Source organism: Anabrus simplex, chromosome 4, assembly GCF_040414725.1.
Source record: "Anabrus simplex isolate iqAnaSimp1 chromosome 4, ASM4041472v1, whole genome shotgun sequence".
NCBI classification, from domain to species: Eukaryota; Metazoa; Arthropoda; class Insecta; order Orthoptera; family Tettigoniidae; genus Anabrus; species Anabrus simplex.
In genome coordinates this window covers 69,589,155-69,601,991 of record NC_090268.1, presented here as the reverse complement: position 1 = coordinate 69,601,991, position 12,837 = coordinate 69,589,155, and the positions used below count along the sequence as shown (strand labels likewise).

Here is a 12,837-nt window from a genome sequence, read left to right as displayed (position 1 = left end):
CTGTGAAACGGTATTTATTCCCGCAGCCTCTGTACTTGCTTCATCACAAGCCCACTCGATTTGGTCGCTTACAATATGGCGGACGTGGCTTTCAAGTAGATTCAAATATGGCGGTCCAACAGCCACTCTATAGTCCTCTTTCTAGCTCGTTGGTTGTGTCACTTGTAATGTTCATAGATATGGCAGTAAGATATGACACGGCAGTCCATGGAATAAATGTGGTTCCGTAACATCATCCCACCTTGCAATTGTTATTTTTCAATTGCAAAATACTCCGTACCACAACTGAAACACAAACACATAACACAATAAATAAATGAACACAAAAGCAAGGTCACATCAAGAGTATTCACAAATCAAGTCTTGATGGCACTTTAATTCTCCGCCCCCCTTTTGACAATTTGAATTCTTCATGTGGAGGCTTTGTCTCAGGCGAAGTGATAGTCACAGTTTCAGGCTGCTTCCAATCCTCTGGAGTTGTGTGCACCTCCAATGGATAGAGACGCTGGAGTGGTCTGATCAGCTCTCCCTCAGATATCTTCAGTTTGGCTACTCTTGCTACTTCATCCTTCCCTGGATACACTTCCACGACGACCGCGAGGGGCCAGTTGATGCGTTTTGTGGAATCTGCTCCAATCAATACCACATCTCCCACCTTGATGCTGTTGGTCTTCCTCTGGCCGTGGTGAACTAGGAGCGCCAAATATTCATTTCTGAATCTTTGTCGTAGGTCCTCACGTAGTTTCTGGAGGTACCTACATCGTTTAACATAGTCAACCTTGTCAACTGCATCCAAATCTGGAGTCTCATTTGTAGCAATACCCTGCAGAAATGTTGCTGGTGTCAAAGGCTTTAGTTCAGACGAATGGTCTGCAATGTATGTAAGTGGTCTAGAGTTGATCGTCGCCTCGCAATCACACAACACAGTATATAACTCTTCATAGTACACAGAGGCTCGTCCCAAGATTCGACGCAGTAGTTCTTTCACTGTTCTGATTAGTCTCTCCCACCAGGCTGCTGTAGGTGGGATAAATTTCCAAGTAATCTTTCACAGACGAGTGGGTGACAATCTCATCCCAATCCAACGCTTTCAGGGCATTATTAAGTCCTATGAAATTGGTCCCGTTGTCTGAGTACAGCACAGAAATTCTTCCACGCCGGGCAATGAATCTTCTTAACGCCAGAATGAAAGCATCAGTTGTCAAAGACTGCACCAGCTCCAGATGTATCGCACGATACACCGCACAAGTAAATAATACAACCCACGCCTTTTCTCCAGACTTTAGGTACAGCGGTCCAGCATAATCCACCCCCGAGACCTCGAAAGCTGCTGTTGAGCCCACTCTATCCTTGGGCAAAGGAGCAAAAGCTGGTGCTGTAGGACTAGCCCTGTACCTTTTACATTTGACACATCTTGCAATAACTCTTTTTGCCACTTTCCTAACTCCAAGAATCCAGAATCTTTCCCTGAGTCTAGCTAACAGCGTCAGTAGCCCTGCATGCTGTGACCGATGATGTTCGTCCCAAACCAATCTGGTCACGATGGCATGGTTTGACGGCAACAAGATGGGTTTCGTGAATGCTTCACTTTCTTCCCAAAAGGTAAGTTTTGTTTCAACCCTCAGAACTCCCATTTCGTCCTTGAATACCCTGACTTTCTTCTCAAGTTCCTGCTCGTGATCTCGAAAGCATTCCTGCTGCACAACTCTCAACAAGGTGTTCTCGGCTTGCTGCATTTCTTTACCAGTGAGTTCACCTCTTCTTGCTTGTTTTGCCTTAGTAAGGTTGCGGAAAAATCTGATGATCCAACCAATCATTCTGACTATCTTGACATAACTTGAGAAATACAAGAGACGCGAGCAAAAGCAGGTGAACTACACGCCACACTCGATATAACTGTCTTCCGTTTCTCAATATTGACTTCGTCTTCAGGTGCGGCAATTTCATAAAAAGGCCACTGCTCTGGATTATCCTTTAGCCACCGTGGTCCTTCCCACCATTTGCTCTCAAAGAGTGCCTTTGGACTGCATCCCCTTGATGGAAGATCTGCTGCGTTCAGAGTCCCCGGTAGGTGGCGCCAATCATCAGTATTGATGTACTGTCGTATTTCATGACAACGGTTACCCACGAATGTACTCCAGTTGTCCGCCCGCTTTATCCAAGTCAAGGCTACTGACGAGTCGCTCCAAAAGAATGTTCTGCACCGTTGAAGTCCCAACGCCTCTTTCACTTGGGTAGAAATTCTGGTACCAATGACTTCTGCCAACAGTTCCAAACGTGGTATAGTGACATGTTTGACAGGAGCAATCCTCGCCTTAGCCTGGACCAACTGGACCGATACCTCTGCGTCTCTCCTTGCCCTTAAGAATACACAAGCTGCATAAGCAACTTTGCTCGCATCACAAAATACATGAAGACTGATATCTTCCGCTCCCCAGTCCACTTGTACCATTCTCCTTGGAAGGCGACATCTAGCTAACCATTGCATCTGCTCCACCCAGTTCTTGAATTTACTTGTAATGCTATCCGGAAGCTCTTCATCCCATCGAAATTTGTGTTTCCATGTTTCTTGCAGCATCAGCTTTGGTAGTAAGGTAGACTGACATGTGAAGCCAATTGGGTCGAAAACACACTGAGCCACAGACAACTCGACAAGTGGTCATCGCAATGGTTTTGACATCACAGAGAAGCTCATCTCTAGTGACATCCCATAAGAGACCCAGGACTGGAACAACTCCATCTTGCATCGCAGCTCTGTCTTCTTGATGAACGGGGCTGCGATCCATCCGCGAAGATCAAATTGTGCTGTAGACATCAGTGCAGTAGCTTCCCTCACAAATTGCTGCAGCTGTTCTTCATTGGCTACACTGGTAACACAGTTGTCCACGTAGAAAGAGTCTCTGAGTCGCTCTGCAGTACTATTCAGTTCCTCAGGCGCATGTCTCAAGTGATGTGATATAGTCGCACCCAGTAGAAATGGACTAGACGACACTCCAAAGACAACTCTGCAGTGCCTGAGGATTGCCACCTCTTTGTTACGACAGTCCTTCCACCAAAGAAATCTTAAAAAATCCTTGATTTGTAAAAATGCCTTTCTGATATCAGCTGTCACTCCAATAGCATGTTTTCTGAATTGTATCAACAGCTTGGGTATTAATTCCACCAAATTGGGCCCTTTTTCCAGACAGCTGTTAAGTGAGTTGCCTCTTTTATCTTGGGCTGAGGCATCGAACACAGGCCTAATTTTGGTGGTCATACTAGATTCCTTTATTACTGGCTGGTGAGGGAGGTAGTGACCATCATTCTTGCTGGCAGAGGGTATCATTTCCACTATGCCCTCCCGCAGCCATTCACGAAAGATTTCATCATACTCTTCCAACTTGCCAATGGTTTCTAGTCTTTTGCTTACACTCAACAATCTCTTCTCCGTTAGATCGTAGTTGTCCCTCAGCTGCGGGTGCCCCTCTTTCCAGGGAAGGCAAACCTCGTATCTTCCTTCTTGGTCAACTTTCACTGTCTTCTCGAAGAATTCAAGTGTCTCTGCTTCCAGAACTTCTTTGGTTTTGACATCTGCCGGGTCACTAATGCCTATGGCTTCCAGACGCCACAAATCAGCTACATTAAAACCTGCCATACAAAAGAGGTCAGTTACTGTATTGCAGTTGCTGAATATTCTACGCTGCCCCATCTCCGTCCAGCCCAGCTTAGTTTCGAGAGCAACCATCGTGTCATCTAAAACTAATCTGCAGCCTGTTAGCAGTTGCCCCATTACGTCTGCCCCAAGTCTTTACCTCAGGAACATTATAGCCTACATCTGGTAAGATTATGTTGTGGTTTCGAAGCACTGGGTAATACCGCTGTGTCTCAAGCCGGGATACAAAATCACAAATTTTCTGTTGGTCCAACATAGGAATGGTGCACTCAAATTTTTCATCTAAACTTCTAAGAGTAACTTCATAAATACCATGCACTTCTCGCCCTGTCTCTACTCCACCAAACAGATTATGTATTAACGTCTCTTCCCCTATCTTCTTCAGCCCAAGCTTGTGAACACTGTCCTTCTTGATGTATGATCTTTGAGATCCCGAGTCTAGTAACACTCTTGCCAACTTAACAACCTTGTCCACCGACACTTTAACTACCAAAGTTTGCAACAATGTCTGACCCTTTTGATGAGACAGTAAGTTCTCTGTTCTACCTGGTTCGTTTCCTTTCTCAACTGAACTTTTCTTGCTGCTATCGACTGGAATGATATCCTTTAAACCCTTGCACATAATAGTGTCATGCCCCTTGCAACAAATCAAGCACTTGAGTACAACTTTGCACTTTTTTGCACTATGGCCCACCTTGAGGCAATGAAAACATGCTCCTTTCTTTTTCAAAACTTCTTGGTTTTTCTCTGTAGTGAGACCTCTAGCTTTAAAACAGTCCTGAGACATGTGGTTCCCTTTATCGCACCAAATACATGCCCTATCACCCCTTTTCTCTTCACTCGAGAAAATTACTGCTGCTGTCGGTAGCTTTTCTTTGTTGTTTTGCGATGCACTCCCACAGCCACCTAGGAAATTAGAACAAGCCAGGAGACGTTCTTCACTTTCTACCTCTTGTCTCAAAAATCTCAAAAGTGTCTCGAGATAATTAGATTGGTCACCCTTCTTACATGCCTGCGACATACGAGATCGCTCCCATGCTTTCAAAATGTCATCTGGTAGTGCTGATTCTACAAGCGGGTATAGCATTGCCGCATATTTATCGCTAGTAACCCCTAGTGACTCTAGTGCCCTTAACTGGGTCTCCAGTTTATCAAAAAGACTCCGTAGACTTATATCATTTAGCATGCTACTCTTTTGAAGTACTAATTGCAAGAGTTCACGAACGTAAATCTCAATCAGAAGTTCATCTCTTGCAAACCTCGATTTTAATTGCTCTATAGCTTTCTGATAATTTGAAGCTGAGGGTGGGAAACTTTCCACGAGTTCTCTAGCTGACGTCCCGGGTACAGTAGCCTGGCAAAGGTATTGGAATTTATCCTCTTCCTCGATTTCGTCATCCTCATGTATCTTTCTGAACTGCCCCCAGAAGGCTATCCAGTTACGCACATCTCCATCGAACTGTTTAAGTTCTAATTTAGGCAATCTTAAATTTCTTTTACTCCTGAATTTACTAGAACTAGTACTAGCAATACTATTTGCCCCAATGTCACTGAGCGTGTCATCATGCAAAAAATTCTCATACCTGGTCTTTAAGGTTAACCACCTTTCGCGGTATCCCTCCATGATTTCGTATTCGGCAGCGATCTCTTCTTCTTCTTCTTCGTGCTCTCCGGCGTACCAAACATCACGAATTGTTTCATCGAGCACGAATAATCGTTCAGCTTTGTCCTCGAAGATCTTGAATCCTGCGGAGATCTCTTCTCTTGTGGGTTGTTCTGCATTTAACTTCTGTTCAAAGTCATTGCCAGCACGTGTAAACAATCGGCGCAATTGTGTTCGTTCACTTCTCAATTTCGTAATTTCTGCCATATTTACGCGGAAACTAGTCCTGTCACGGTCGCCAGATGTTGAGAAAAGTGTTTATAATGTAACGTTAACACAATTTAACACAAATGCTCCAATTTATTTACATAAAACAAGTTTACAATTTATTGCACTGACCAAGAGATACATTGTACGCCATGATCTACCCCACAACCAAAGATTACACAGTGTTGTGTCACTTGTAATGTTCATAGATATGCCAGTAAGATATGACACGGCAGCCCATGGAATAAATGTGGTTCCGTAACACCTACAGAACCTAACCTAACGAAGAAATACGACTGACTTCACTATGGTTCGAGAAGTTACTGTACGGTTCTCGATGCAAAGTGCTATCAAAGACTTTAGTGACTGGTCAGTTCGGCTAAAACCAATAAAAACCGGGCGAGTTGGCCGTGCGCGTTGAGGCGCGCGGCTGTGAGCTTGCATCCGGGAGATAGTAGGTTCGAATCCTACTATCGGCAGCCCTGAAGATGGTTTTCCGTGGTTTCCCATTTTCACACCAGGCAAATGCTGGGGCTGTACCTTAATTCAGGCCACGGCCGCTTCCTTCCAACTCCTAGGCCTTTCCTATCCCATCGTCGCCATAAGACCTATCTGTGTCGGAGCGACGTAAAGCCCCTAGCAAAAAAAAAACCAATAAAAAACAAAGAAGAGGAAGTATATATTTGTATGGCAATTTGCAGCAATAAACTTTTTTTTTTTTTTCTAGTGGCAGCAAGGATTATAAGGAATGGCAGTGCTGGTTCTGTTACTCGTTTGTTTCTTTGGACGATCGACAACGTGATTTTAACGTAACCCAAGTTTCATCTTGAAAAAAGTACCGGATGCCGGTAAGTAAATTAAAGCTTAATATCTTTAATGTAACTGTATGTCATTTGAAGAAAGAAATGTTACGGTATTCACTGTTTGTAACTGAACATTAACATGCAAAATGCGTCTTATAGGTTATTTAGAATGCAAGTTTTTATGTTGGGAAATGAGTGTCCCATTCGTATTGACGTTTCTTGTTATTTTTCTTCAGTCATTGGAAAAATGAGTGTGTTTATTTTTCGGCTAGCTCAGCGCTCTCATTTTGTGTTGAAAATTATGGGATCGAATTCTACTTTCTAACTTTGTCTGTCTAAATTTTGGATCGTTTTTGTAAGAGAAACGTGGCGATAATTTTCTTGGTCATTTCAAAGGAAGAGTAGAGGATCAGTAAAACTACTATGGGAATTATGATAAAAATTGATCGGGTTGTCGTTCCTGACTGTTGTTTAGGGGGGCCTAACATCTAGGTCATCGGTCCGGTTGTCGTTGTCGAAGAAACAATTAAGGCTATGAGTGGTACCTGACAGGTGTGATTGCAAATCCTCCTCCCCACCCCCTGAATGTTTGGTTGAGATGACAAATGCGAAATGTGGTTGTGTGCCAACATGTTGAGCCTTAGGCCTAACTAGTTTGTTGATGGGTTGCGATTCGATTGTGGGTTTGCATGTTTAGGAAACTAAGTAGGTATGTATCTCTTTAGGAAGATCCAAGTAGCCTACGTATGATCCACTGGACATGGTGGAAGCAGACACAATCCAATTAAGGGATTGCTGATAGGCCTACACACGTGTTGTTTTTTCAGTAATCAGTACATAGACTGGTTTGATGCAGCGTTCCATTCCACCCTATCCTGTGCTTACAGTTTCATTTCTACGTAATTGCTGCATCCTACAACTGCTCTACTCTGCTTGTCATATTCATACTTTGGTCTACCCCTACCATTCTTACCGCCTACACTTCCCTCAAAAACCAACTGCACAAGTCCTAGATGTATTAAGATGTGTCCTATCATTCTATTTCTTCTTCTGGTCAAATTTATCCAAATCAGTCTCCTCTCACCAATTTGATTCAGTATCTCTTCATTCTTGATTCGATCTGTCCATCTCACCTTCAGCATTCTTCTATAACAGCACATTTCAAAAGCTTCTATTGTCTTTCTTTCTGAGCTAGTTATCGCCCATTGTTTCACTTCACGCTCCAGATGAAAGTCTTCAAAAACATCTTTCTAATTCCTATATCAGTGTTCAAAGTGAGCAAATTAATTTTCTTAAGAAAGGCCTTCTTTGCTTGTTCTAGTCTGCATGTTAAGACTTCCTTACTTCTGTCATAGTTATTGTACTACGTAAGTAACAGTATTCATCTACTTTCTTTATGGCTTCATTTCCTAATGTAATATTTCCTGTATTACCTTACTTCGTTCAACTGCAGTCCATTACTTTTGTTTTGGACTTACTCATTTTCACCTTGTACTCCGTACCAAGATTCTGTCCATACCATTCAGCAATTTCTCCACATCTTCTGCAGTCTCAGATAAAATAACAATATCATCAGCAAATCTCAAGGTTTTGATTTCCTCTCTTTGGATTGTGATTCCCTTCCCAAATTCCTCTTTGATTTCTCTTAGGGCCTTCTGCCTGTTCTATATAAACATTGGAAAGGAGGGAGGACAAACTGCAACCTTGTCTTACTCTTTTCTGGATTGCTGCTACTGTTTCAAAGCCCTTGATTCTTATCACTGCAGACTAATTTTTATACAGATTGTAGATAATTCTTCGTTCTCGGTACCTGATCCCGATCATCTTCAGAATCTCAAATAGCTTGGTCCATTCAGCATTACCAAATGCCTTTTCAAGATTTACAAACGCCATGTATGTGGGCTTCCCTCCTTCTTAATTCGATCCTCTAAGATGAGGCGTAAAGTCAAGATTGCTTCTCGTGTTCCTACATTTCTTCTAAAGCCAAATTGATCTTCTCCCAACTCAATTTCAACTTCTTTCCATTCTTCTGTAAATAATACATGTTACAATTTTGCAAGCGCAAGATACTAAGAGATACTAAACTAATGGTGCGGTGGTTTTCACACTTTTCAGCACCGGCTTTCGTGGGAATAGGTATAACAACATTCTGCCAAAAATCAGATGGCACTTCTGTCTAATACAGGGCCTCTCAGAGTGCATGCACTGTGCACGGTGCAAAAGATGACTTTGCTTGGTTGACCAGAGTGCAGACACCCCACACCTCAATTTGGAGCAGTAGCACTGTCTCTCTCTTTCCCCATGCCTGTCTCGCTCACTCCGCCCGTCTCCCTCTTCCTCACTTGCTCCATAGCGCTCCGAGCCGAGCTTAGCCGAGTAGCCCTAAGACGAAGCGTTGGTCCGAGCCGAGTGGAACCGATGCACTGTGCACAGGAATTCTGCGCCTCAATTTGCACGTGTGAGATTTTGGGCATTTGAGAGGCCCTGGTCTAATACATCTTGCACACTAAATGGAATAACCTCACCGTGCTAGTTTCAGCTAAGGCAGTCAGTAATTCAGAGGGAATGTTATCAATTCCAGGTGCTTTGTTCCTGTTTAGGTCTCTCAAAGCTCTGTCATATTCTGACCTCAAAATTGGGTCTCCCATTTTATCAGCATCAACAGCCTCTTGTTCCAGAACCATATTATCTACGTCTTTACCTTAATACAACTGTTGGATATGTTCCTGCCATCTTTCCGCCTTGTCTTCCTTCCCTAGAAGTGGTTTTCCATCTGAGCTCTTAATATTCATACACCTAGTTTTCCTTACTCCAAAAGTCTCCTTGATTTTCCTGTATGCAGTATCTACCTTTCCAACATCCTTGTACTTCTTCAGCTATTCTTCCTTAGCTGTCCTGCACTTCCTATCCTCTTCATTCTGTAATCACCTTTATTCCTTTCTGCTCTCTTCATTTTTTTGCATTCTTGTACTTTTGTCGTTCATCAATCAGGTCTAGTATCTCGTGAGTTATCCATTGATTCTTAGTTGATCTTTTCTTTCTTCCTTACATTTCTTCAACAGCCTTACTGATCTCATTCTTCATGACTGTCCATTCTTCCTCTATTCTGTTTCCTTCAGCCTTTTCATTTAGTCCTTGTGGAACACATTCCTTGAAACACTCTTCTTTCAATTTGTTTAGATCCCATTTCCTTGCATTCCTTCCTTTCTTCAATTTCTTCAACTTCAGATGCCGTTTCATGATCAACAAATTGTGGCCAGAGCCCACGTCTGCTCCTGGGAAAGGTTTGCAATCCAGCACCTGGTTTCTGAATCTCTGCCTAATCATAATGAAGTCTGTTTGATACCTTCCAGTGTCTCTAGGTCTTGTCCACGTATACAGCCGTCGTTTATGGTGTTTGAACCAAATATTAGAAAGGACTAAATTATGATCGGTGCAGAATTCAACCAACCGACTTCCTCTTTCATTCCTTTGTCCCATTCCAAATTCTCTTACTATATAACCTTCCATGGGCACCCATATGACAGTTTGTAGTGGGAGGGGGGGGCCTAGATCTGGGGTTATGTAGTATTTTTAATATTTTGGAAGATGAATGGAGACTTGTATTCCGCGGTAGAACACCCACTGTATCCCCTGCCTATTGGAGGGGGGCGGTACTACCACTTCTACATAATACTGACTTTTAAATAATTTTCTTATAAGAAAAACTCCTGACTAGGCCTACATTACATTTTTTCCTTTCCCTGAGAGCTAGTGGGGGACCGCGGCGGCCCCCCCTTGCCGCCCTGGGCATGGGCGCTCTTGTTGCCTTCTCTTCCTTAGCCTACCTCTGCATTTCAGTTTCCCATCACAATTAGATTCTCACCACCTTTTACATCTTTTGATTTCTTCACCACTGTTGTGGTGGGCATTGGTTTGGTGTCTATCTTGACAACAATAATCCTATGCTGGTCTTAGTAACTTACCCGCTGCCCTATTTTCTTATTATTAAACCAACTCTTACCGGACGAGTCGGCCGCACGTTCAGGGGTACACGACTGTGAGCTTGCATCCGGGAGATAGTGGGTTCGAATCCCACTGTCGGCAGCCCTGAAGATGGTTTTCCATGGTTTCCCATTTTCACACGAGCCAAATACTGGGGTTGTACCTTAATTAAGGCCACGGCCGCTTCCTTTCAACTCCTAGGCCTTTCCTATCCCGTCATCGCCATAAGACCTGTCTGTGTCGGTGCGACGTAAAGCCACTAGCAAAAAATAACCTCTTTCATTTCCCGTGTTTAATTTTATGTTGATAATTCTGTAATCACCTGACCAAAAGTCCTGATGCTCCCGCCAATGTACACTGACTGACAGAGCAAATGCAACACCAAGAAGGAGTGGTCAGAACTTTATGCCAATTGCAGGGTAGACTGACGTCACTGAGGTATGCTCATGATGTGAAATGCGCCGCTGTGCTGCGCACGTAGCGAACGATAAATGGGACACGGCGTTGGCGAATGGCCCACTTCGTACCGTGATTTCTCAGCCGACAGTCATTGTAGAACGTGTTGTCATGTGCCACAGGACACGTGTATAGCTAAGAATGCCAGGCCGCTGTCAATGGAGGCATTTCCAGCAGACAGACGACTTTACGAGGGGTATGGTGATCGGGCTGAGAAGGGCAGGTTGGTCGCTTCGTCAAATCGCAGCCAATACCCATAGGGATGTGTCCACGGTGCAGCGCCTGTGGCGAAGATGGTTGGCGCAGGGACATGTGGCACGTGCGAGGGGTCCAGGCGCAGCCCGAATGACGTCAGCACGCGAGGATCGGCGCATCCGCCGCCAAGCGGTGGCAGCCCCGCACGCCACGTCAACCGCCATTCTTCAGCATGTGCAAGACACCCTGGCTCTTCCAATATCGACCAGAACAATTTCCCGTCGATTGGTTGAAGGAGGCCTGCACTCCCGGCGTCCGCTCAGAAGACTACCATTGACTCCACAGCATAGACGTGCACGCCTGGCATGGTGCCGGGCTAGAGCGACTTGGATGAGGGAATGGCGGAACGTCGTGTTCTCCGATGAGTCACGCTTCTGTTCTGTCAGTGATAGTCACCGCAGACGAGTGTGGCGTCGGCGTGGAGGAAGGTCAAATCCGGCAGTAACTGTGGAGCGCCCTACCACTAGACAACGCGGCATCATGGTTTGGGGCGTTATTGCGTATGATTCCACGTCACCTCTAGTGCGTATTCAAGGCACGTTAAATGCCCACCGCTACGTGCAGCATGTGCTGCGGCCGGTGGCACTCCCGTACCTTCAGGGGCTGCCCAATGCTCTGTTTCAGCAGGATAATGTCCGCCCACACACTGCTCGCATCTCCCAACAGGCTCTACGAGGTTTACAGATGCTTCCGTGGCCAGCGTACTCTCCGGATCTCTCACCAATCGAACACGTGTGGGATTTCATTGGACGCCGTTTGCAAACTCTGCCCCAGCCTCGTACGGACGACCAACTGTGGCAAATGGTTGACAGAGAATGGAGAACCATCCCTCAGGACACCATCCGCACTCTTATTGACTCTGTACCTCGACGTGTTTCTGCGTGCATCGCCGCTCGCGGTGGTCCTACATCCTACTGAGTCGATGCCGTGCGCATTGTGTAACCTGCATATCAGTTTGAAATAAACATCAATTATTCGTCCGTGCCGTCTCTGTTTTTTTCCCCAACTTTCATCCCTTTCGAACCACTCCTTCTTGGTGTTGCATTTGCTCTGTCAGTCAGTGTACTTCACTTATACCAACTACATTTAACTTTAGTCTATCCATTTCCCTTTTCAGATTCTCTAACCTTCCACAACGATTAAAACTTCTAACATTCCACGCTCCAACTCGCAGAATGTCAGTATCTGTCTTTCTGATGATTGCCCCTTCTCATGCAGTCCCCACCTAGAGATCCGAATGGGGGACTATTTTACCTCCGGAATATTTTCCCGGGAGGAAACCATCATCAGTACATCATTCATCCAGAGAGCTGCATGTCCTCGGGAGTTAGTTACGGCTGTAGTTTCCTGTTGCTTTCAGCCTTTTAGCAGTATCAACACAGCTAAGTCATGTCAAGTATTATTACAAGGCCATATCAGTTAATCATCTAGACTGCTGCCCTTGCAACTTCCAAAAGGCTGCTACCCCTCTTTCGTTGAACCCTTCATTTGTCTGGTCTCTCAACAGATATCCATCCTATATGGTTGCACCTGCAGCTCAGCTGTCTGCTTCATTGAGACATGCAAGCCTCCTCACCACAGCCACGTGGTCACATGGTTCGCAAGGGAGAGAGATATGAGAGAGTTATCTTCAGTCTTGAATCCCAACTCAGTCGGATAGCATTTGAGAATGCTTAAATGCAGAAGACCTGTGTCGAGATACACAGAACTGGTGAAGAAGGTACATATGGCTACAGTTTCTGAATTTTTTCTGTCCCATTGTTGGATAGCAAAAATCTGACAAGAGTCTGAACCACAAACTATAGGAGACCTCACTG

General features: G+C 44.6%; 1 protein-coding gene across 2 annotated transcripts in view; it reads left to right on the top strand.

Moving 5' to 3' along the window:
• Positions 1–6,258: 6,258 nt before the first annotated feature.
• LOC136872402 (dTTP/UTP pyrophosphatase) overlaps positions 6,259–12,837 on the top strand; it is a 72,351-nt gene continuing 65,772 nt past the window's right edge. For both annotated transcript variants that reach the window (XM_067146220.2, XM_067146222.2), the window contains exon 1: positions 6,259–6,370. The gene's annotated coding sequence lies outside the window, so the exon portion shown is untranslated. The remainder of the gene's footprint in view (positions 6,371–12,837) is intronic.